The sequence below is a fragment of the Hippopotamus amphibius genome, chromosome 3 (genome assembly GCF_030028045.1).
Source record: "Hippopotamus amphibius kiboko isolate mHipAmp2 chromosome 3, mHipAmp2.hap2, whole genome shotgun sequence".
In the NCBI taxonomy this organism is placed as follows: Eukaryota; Metazoa; Chordata; class Mammalia; order Artiodactyla; family Hippopotamidae; genus Hippopotamus; species Hippopotamus amphibius.
This window is the reverse complement of record NC_080188.1, coordinates 142012379-142021883: the sequence shown is the minus strand read 5'-3', so window position 1 is coordinate 142021883 and position 9505 is coordinate 142012379.

Here is a 9505-nt window from a genome sequence, read left to right as displayed (position 1 = left end):
GCATGAGAAATGCCCAGAGAAAAATGAGTAACTCCCCAAGGTGGCTTAGAATTCCAGTTTATATAGCATTTTCAACAAGAAAAATAAATTTGTGGAGAAAAGACAGGACAAAATAAAACAGATTTATGCTTCCAAGGGTGAGGGTAAACACTATTTAGTAAAGTTTGTTAGATTCCTCTGGTGCCATTTCCAGGCTGATAGCATCTAAAGTTGTCTCCACATATTAATATTTATTCTTCCTGATAGAGAGAGGATGAGGGCTTTGTGAATTTATGTCCTGCTTTTAGGCAAGTAGGAGGAGGGCAGAGAGCTTTTCTTGTGTCTGATTCTCAATTGGCTTCAGCTCAAGGTAATCCTTATGCTATAATGGCATAGTTTGGGGTGGCATAATGTGCTACTCTTCAATGTCATAAATTTGAAACTCTTTAGCACAAAATGTAAGACTGTATCTAATTTGGCCCTGCCTTCCTGTTCAGCCTTATTTTTTATCACTTGCCTTTTTATACCCTTTACTCCTATCATTTAACTTGAATTTATTTTATTCATGGCTTCAAAGATTCCATTTCTTCTTAGTAGAATACTCTTTCCCATCTTCTCCTGCATATTCTTCATAGTCCAGATCAAATGATACCTTCTTTGGGAAGCTAGAGGTGCCCAGAAAATATTTCTCTGTTTCCTATACTACTCCCTTCACATTGCCTTTTTAATCTTGATCACATTTTTACTATATATTATGTATGTACACACACACACATATACACACATATATAATATATTCTCATAATATTCATATACTCTTCAGAAATATGATTAAATGTATTGTGCCATATTTATACATATACATTTACATATGTACTTATATATACAAACATGCATACATGTAGTATGTACACAAATAAACACACACATGTGTATATACACGTACATATATATATAATGTACACAATGCATTTAATCATATTCCTGAAGAGTACTAACATATGTGAAAAATATTACATGAGTGGGGGTATAAACATGTCCTTTTGTTCTCAATATCCTCATGTGCTATTTAGAGAAAATGATAGGAACTAGTCAAATAGCCCTTGGAATGAATGCTGAATTAGGGAGCAAGAGGCTTAACTGCTTAGTTCTGCCCTTAATCCCCATGGTACCTCAAAGTTTCTACTTCCTTATTGTAAATTCAAATTCTTTGAAATTTACAATGATGATAATAGTCAGAGGAAATGCCATAAAGATTAGTGATGATAAAAGAGGAAATGCCATAAAGATTAGTGAAGTGCTTTAAAACATGAAAGAGAATCAACATTAATGGATTCCTGTGATTGCAGCACTAAATATATTATCTCAGTTTGGTTTATTATTATTATTATTTTAAGCTCTTTATTGCAATATAATTGCTTTACACTCTTGTACCAGTTTTTCAGGTACGCAAAAGTCAATCAGCTGTATTTATACACATATCCCCATATTCCCTCCCTCCCTCAACTCCCCCCCACCCTCCCTGTCCCAGCCCTCTAAGGCATCACCCATCATCGAGTTGATCTCCCTTTGTTGTACAGCAACTTCCCACTAGCTATCTATTTTACAGTTGGTAGTATATATATGTCTGTGCTACTCTCTCACTTCATCCCAGCTTCCCCTTCGCCCCCCGCCCCCACCGACCTTGTGTCCTCCAGTCCATTCTCTGCACCTGCATCCTTATTCTTGTCTTGTCATTGGGTTCATCAGTACTACTTTTTTTTTTTTCTTAGATTCTGTATATATGAGTTAGCATACAATATTTGTTTTTCTCTTCCTGGCTTACTTCACTCATATGACAGAACCTAGGTCTATCCACCTCATTACATATAGCTCCATTGCATTCCTTTTTATAGCTGAGTAATATTCCATTACATATATGTGCCACCTCTTCTTTATCCATTCATTTGTTGATGGGCATTTAGGGTGCTTCCACATCCTGGCTATTGTACATAGTGCTGCAATAAACATTACAGTACATGTTTCTTTTTGGATTATGGTTTTCTCTGGGTATGTGCCCAGTAGTGGGATTACTGGATCATATGGTAGTTCTATTTTTAGTTTTTTAAGGAACCTCAACACTGTTTTCCATAGTGGCTGTACCAACTTACATTCCCACCAACAGTGTAGGAGAGTTCCCTTTTCTCCACACCCTCTCCAACATTTGTGGTTTCTAGATGTTTTGATGATGGCCATTCTGACCAGAGAGAGGTGATACCTCATTGTGGCTTTGATTTGCATTTCTCTAATAATTAGTGATGCTGAGCAGCTTTTCACGTGCCTCTTGGCCATCTGTATGTCTTCTCTGGAGAAATGTCTATTTAGGTCTTCTGCCCATTTGTGGATTTGGTTATTTGCTTTCTTGGTATTAAGCTGCATGAGCTGCTTGTATATTTTGGAGATTAATCCTTTGTCCATTGCTTGGTTGGCAACTATTTTCTCCCATTCTGAGAATGGTCTTTTTATGGTTTCTTTTGCTGTGCAAAAGCTTTTAAGTTTCATGAGGTCCCATCTGTTTATTCTTGATTTTATTTCCATGATTCTAGGAGGTGGGTCAAAAAAGGATCTTGCTTTGATGGATGTCATAGAGTGTTCTGCCTATGTTTTCCTCTAGGAGTTTGATAGTGTCTGGCCTTACATGTAGGTCTTTAATCCATTTGGAGTTTATTTTTGTGTATGGTGTTAGGAAGTGTTCTAATTTCATTCTTTTACATGTAGCTGTCCAATTTTCCCAGCACCACTTATTGAAGAGGCTGTCTTTTTTCCATTTTATATTCTTGCCTGCTTTGTCAAAGATAAGGTGCCCATATGTGCTTGGGCTTACCTCTGAGTTCTCTATTCTGTTCCATTGATCTTCTTTTCTATTTCTGTGCCAGTACCATACTGTCTTGATCACTGTGGCCTTGTAGTATAGTTTGAAGTCAGGAAGCCTCATTCCACCAACTCCATCTTTCCTTCTCAAGATTCCTTTGTCTATTCGGGGTCTTTTGCATTTCCATACAAATCATAAGATTTCTTGTTCTAGTTCTGTGAAAAATGCCATTGGTAATTTGATAGGGATTGCATTGAATCTGTAGATTGCTTTGGGTAGTACAGTCATTTTCACAATGTTGATTCTTCCAATCCAGGAATATGGTATGTCCCTCCATCTATTTGTATCATCTTTGATTTCTTTCATCAGTGTCTTATAGTTTTCTGCATACAGGTCTTTTGCCTCCTTAGGCAGGTTTATTCCTAGGTATTTCATTCTTTTTGTTGCAATGGTAAATGGGAGAGTTTCCTTAATTTCTCTTTCTGCTCTTCTGTTGTTACTGTATAGGAATGCAAGAGATTTCTGTGTATTAATTTTATTTCCTGCTACGTTACTAAATTCATCAGTTAGTGCTAGAAGTTTTCTGGTAGAGTCTTTAGGGTTTTCTATGTATAATATCATATCATCTGCAAAGAGTGACAATTTTACTTCTTCTTTTCCAATCTGGATTCCTTTTATTTCATTTTCTTCTCTAATTGCTGTGGCTAAAACTTCCAAAACTATGTTGAATAATAATGGTGAGAGTGGACACCCTTGTCTTGTTCCTGTTCTAAGAGGGAATTCTTTCAGTTTTTCCCCATTTAGAATGGTGTTGGCTGTTGGTTTGTCTTATATGGCTTTTATTATGTTAATGTAATTTCCTTCTATGCCCATTTTCTGGAGAGTTTTTATCATAAATAGGTGTTGAATTTTGTCAAAAGCTTTTTCTGCATTTATTGAGATGATCATATGTTTTTTATCCTTAATTTGTTGATATAATGTATCACAATGATTGATTTGTGTATATTGAAGAATCCTTGCATTCCAGGGATAAACCCCACTTGATCATGGTGTATGATTTTTTTAATGTGCTGTTGGATTCTGTTAGCCACTATATTGTTGAGGATTTTTGCATCTATATTCATCAGTGATATTGGCCTGTAATGTTCTTTTTTTGTGACATCTTTGCCTGGTTTTGGTATCAGGGTGATGGTGGCCTCGTAGAATGAGTTTGGGAGTGTTCCTCCTTCTGCTATATTTTGGAAGAGTTTGAGAAGGATAGGTATTAGCTCTTCTTGAAATGTTTGATAGAATTCGCCTGTGAAGCCATCTGGTCCTGGGCTTTTGTTTGTTGGGAGATTTTTAATCACAGTCTCAATTTCCATACTTGTGATTGGTCTGTTCATATTTTCTATTTCTTCCTAGTTCAGTTTTGGAAGATTGTGTTTTTCTAAGAATGTATCCATTTCTTCCAGATTATCCAATTTATTGGCATATAGTTGCTTGTAATAGTCTCTCATGATCTTTTGTATTATTACAGTGTCCATTGTTACTTCTCCTTTTTCATTTCTAATTCTGTTGATTTGCGTCTTCTCCCTTTTTTTCCTGATCAGTTTGGCTAATGGTTTATCAATTTTGTTTATCTTCTCAAAGAACCAGCTTTTAATTTCTTGATCTTTGCTATTGTTTCCTTCATTTCTTTTTCATTTATTTCTGCTCTGATCTTTATGATTTCTTTCCTTCTGCTCACATTGTGGTTTTTTTGCTCTTCTTTCTCTAATTGTTTTAGGTGTAAGGTTAGCTTGTTTATTTGATATTTATCTTGTTTCTTGAGGTAGGACTGTATTGCTATAAACTTCCCTCTTAGAACTGCTTTTGCTGCGTCCCATAGTTTTTGGGTTGTTGTGATTTCATTGTCATTTGTTTCTAGATTTTTTTTATTTCCTCTTTGATTTCTTTAATGATTTCTTGGTTGTTTAATAGTGTATTGTTTAGCCTCCATGTGTTTGTATTTTTTACAGTTTTTTTCCTGTAATTGATATCTAGTCTCATGGCTGTGCTTCATGTGATTTCAATTTTCTTGAATTTACCAAGGCTTGATTTGTGACCCAAGATGTGATCTATCATGGAAAATATTCTGTGTGCACTTGAGAAGAAAGTATATTCTGTGGTTTTTGGATGGGATGTCCTATAAATATCAATTAAGTCAAGATGGTCTAATGTGTCACTTAAAGCTTGTGTGTCCTTATTTATTTTCTGTTTGGATGATCTGTCCACTGATGTAAGTGGGGTGTTCAAATCTCCTACTATTATTGTGTTACTGTCGATTTCCCCTTCTATGGCTGTTAGCATTTGCCTTATGTATTGAGGTGCTCCTATGTTGGGTGCATAGATATTTACAATTGTTATATGTTCTTCTTGGATGGATCCGTTGATCATTATGTAGTGACCTTCCTTGTCTCTTGTAACAGTCTTTACTTTAAAGTCTAATTTGTCTGATATGAGTATTGCTACTCAAGCTTTCTTTGGACTTCCATTTTCATGGAATATCTTTTTCCATCCCTTTACTTTCAGTCTATATGTGTCCCTTGGTCTGAAGTGGGTTTCCTGTAGGCAGCATATAGAAGGGTCTTGTTTTTGTATCCATTCAGCCAGTCTGTGTCTTTTGGTTGGAGCATTTAATCCATTTACATTTAAGATGATTATTGACATGTGTGTTCCTATTACTACTGTCTTAATTGTTTTGGGTTTGTTTTTGTAGGTGTTTTCCTTCTCTTGTGTTTCCTGCTTAGAAAAGTTCCTTTAGCTATTGCTGTAAGGCTGGTTTGGTGGTGCTGAATTCTCTTAACTTGTGCTTGTTTGTAAAGCTTTTGATTTCTCCATCAAATCTGAGTGAGATTCTTGCTGGGGAGAGTATTCTTGGCTGTAGGTTTTTCTCTTTCAGAACTTTCAGTATATTCTGCCATTCCCTTCTGGCCTTCAGAGTTTCTGCAAAACGGTCAGCTGTTATCCTTATGGGTTTTCCCTTATATATTATTTGTTGCTTTTCACTTGCTGATTTTAATATTTTTTCTTTGTGTTTAATTTTTGTTAGTTTGATTAATATGTGCCTTGGTGTATTTCTCCTTGGGTTTATTCTGTATGGGACTCTCTGTGCTTCTTGAACTTGGTTAATTATTTCCTTTCCCATGTTGGGGAAGTTTTCTACTATAACCTCTTCAAATATTTTCTCAGACCCTTTCTTTTTTTCTTCTTCTGGAGTGCCTATGATACGAATGTTGGTGCACTTAATGTTCTCACCAAGGTCTCTGAGACTGTCTTCCATTCTTTTTATTCTTTTTTCTTTTTCCTGCTCTGAGGCAGTTATTTCCCCCATTCTATCTTCCAACTCACTTATTCATTCTTCTGCCTCAGTCATTCTGCTGGTTATACTGTCTAGAGTATTTTTAATTTCAGTTATTTTGTTGTCCATTACTGTTTTTTTGTTCTTTAGTTCTTCTGAGTTTTTATTAACTGTTTCTTATATTTTCTGTATTTTGTTATTGAGATTTTGTATCATCTTTACTATCATTACTCTGAATTCTTTTTCAGGCATTTTTCCAGTTTCCTCTTCATTTATTTGGTCTTGTGGGTTTTTTTCCTGCTCCTTTTGCCTGCATGGTGTTTCTTTCTTTTCTCATGGTAGTCCAAACTTCAGAGGTTGCTTGTCCCGGCAATAAAGAGATTTAAAGAAGACTGTCCAAGACCCAGGCTAATGGCAGAGTGTTGAGTCAAACAAATCCTAAGTCTAGGAAACACATGCATATATAAGACAGACAAATACTGAATCCAGTAGAACATAAGGCACTAGAAAAGACCTGACAGAAGAACCTCAGTATGTTATCCAACATTCAAAGAGAAAGCCAACAGAAATTCACAACCAAAATGGAACAAAACCAAAACAAAAGCAAAAACAAACAAGAAAAAAACACCACACACATGCAAATCCAAATCCAGGGAGATATTGAAAGCTGGGATCAAATATAATAAAGAGGGCTTCCTAGGTGGTGCAGTGGTTGAGAATCTGCCTGCCAATGCAGGGGACATGGGTTCGATCCTTACTCCAGGAAGATCCCACATACAGCAGAGCAACTAAGCCCATACACCACAACTATTCAGCCTGCACTTTAGAGCCTGTGAGCCACAACTATTGAGCCCATGTGCTGCAGCTACTGAAGCCCATGTGCCTAGAGCCCATGCTCCACAACAAGAGAAGCCACGGCAATGAGGAGCCCATGCACCACAATGAAGAGTAGCCCCCACTCACTGCAACTAACAAGAAAGCCCACACACAGCAAAAAAAAAAAAAGACCCAACAAGCCAATAAAATAAATAAATAAATAAATTAAAAAATATAATAAAGAGCTGGAATACCAGCAGACAGCCTGAAGATTCTCAGAATGAAATCAGACAATTATACTAAGATCTAAGATAAAGACAAAAACCTAATAATAAATACCTAAGCAGTGTGTCATCTGGGGAATAATGCAAGGAGACAGAGCAGACCAATAATATTGCTTATAAGTGTATTAAGATAGAATAAACTAAAAAAGGATAGAAGACATGGCATCAGAAGAGTGTAGTGTGATTGGAAATATGAAAATTAAAAGAAAGAAATAGAAATGTATAAAAGAGATGAAAAGAAGGTAGGAGAGGTACAGTCAGCACTACAAGGAACTTAGCTAGAAATAGAAATTTATAAAAAGGCTAAAAAAAATAATAGAATAAAAAATAGAATAAAAAATATGTTATAAAGCATGTAGATCTCTTAGGACTAAGATTATAATTAATTAAAAAAAAAAAGAAAAAAACTAGAACTCACCCCAGAATGGGCCAGTTCAATAGAATTAATACTAATATTTCTGTTTCCTTGGGGTCTCAGCTGTAAGTGTCCTTCTATCCACCTTGGGCTTTTTGCATTATTCTGTGACCAGCAGATCTCCCTTTATTGTTTGACTGTAAGTGCTGGTGTGTGGGGAGAGAGAGGGTACAATAGTGGCTGCTTCCCCTGGGAGTCAGTGAGCAGTGTTGCCCTGCCTGGGCCATGGCGGCCTGAGCAGCTCTGGCTGAGAGTGTGACTCCACCCGTGGCTCCTGCCCCCTGCTAGTACTCCACTGGGTGCACTGCCTGGGTCACAGCAGCTTGGGTGGCTCAGGCCGAGTGCGCGACCCCAACCGCGGCTCCTGATCCCTGCTACTACTCCTCTGGGCATTCTATCTGGGTCACTGGTTTATTATTTTATGCTAGGATTTTAGGGGTAAAGGAGAACATTAAAAAGTAATTTGTTTTGTGTCTGATGACATGAAACCAAGCAGTCTCTTAACTGCTAACCTTTCTCCTGACCTGATGTAAAAAATCAGTTATTATCATTGATAATGAAGTGATAAAAAATGGTTTTGTTTATTCAGTTTGTTAACATGTTTGTCTTCTAGAGTCCTTACACTGGATTCAGTCACAAGTATATCCATACACCTACATATACACATTCACATACACACAAACACAGATTTCACTGATGATCCAGCTAAGTACCCAGTCCAAAGAACAAAATGCCCTTGAGTTACCTTGCTCTCTAGATCTCTCTTGCTCCTCAGTGTTCCTTTGTTCTTATCTTATTTTGCATAACTGGTAAAGATGATGGAAAGAGAATACTTACATCTATTTTCTATGCAGGATCAAGTACATAGAGGTTGTAAGTAGCGTTCCATCAAATTCAGTTTGATGAAAATTAATCTTGTCCTTTTAACTGAATAAGATACCAACAATTCCAATTTGCCAAAGAAATTTCCAGTTGACTTAAATATTCTAAGTCTGAAGAGCCAACACTACACTTAGCCACACTTTCACCAGAATCTTGGTTGGGGAAAACACCCCTCCAGTTTTGGGTCTGGAAGCAGAGGAGATTCTCACACCTTCAAACATGTTCCTGAGGCATAGACATCCCCACTCAAAATATCACTTTTCTTGTTCTCCTCAAGTGTTTCTATAAGTTTCTAGATCACTATTTTTCATATTATATAAATATCCAATTGTTCCCATACCATTTGTTGAAAAGATTTTTGTTATTGAATTACCTTAGATAAAATGAACAAATTGCTTGAAATACATACAGTGCCAAAGATCTCTCAAGAAAAAAACCCATAATCTAAGTAACCCTACATCTATTAAAGAACTTGAATTTGTAGTTTAAAATTTTTCCCACAGAGAACTTCAGGTTAAAGATGGCTTCAATGGTGAATTGTATCAAATATTTAAGAAAGCAATAATGCAAATTATATGCAAGTCTGCCAGAAATTAAAGAGGACAGAATGCTCTCCAACCCATTCTATGAGGCCATCATTACACTGATACCAAAACCAGACAAAAATATTATAAAACATTAAAGACAGATTAATATCCCTCATAAACAAAAATATAAAAATTCTTACCAAACATTAATAAATATAATCCTACTGCATACAAAATGAATAATATATCATGACCAACTGGCTTTTATTTCAGGGAAGCATTTTGGTTTAACAGCCAGTGGAATTCACCATATTTATAAACTAAAAATTAAACATATGATCATCTCAATAGATACAGAATAAAGCAGCTGAAAAAAGACAACATCCATTCCTGATGAAAACTGTCAGCAAACTCAGAAGAGAAGGAATG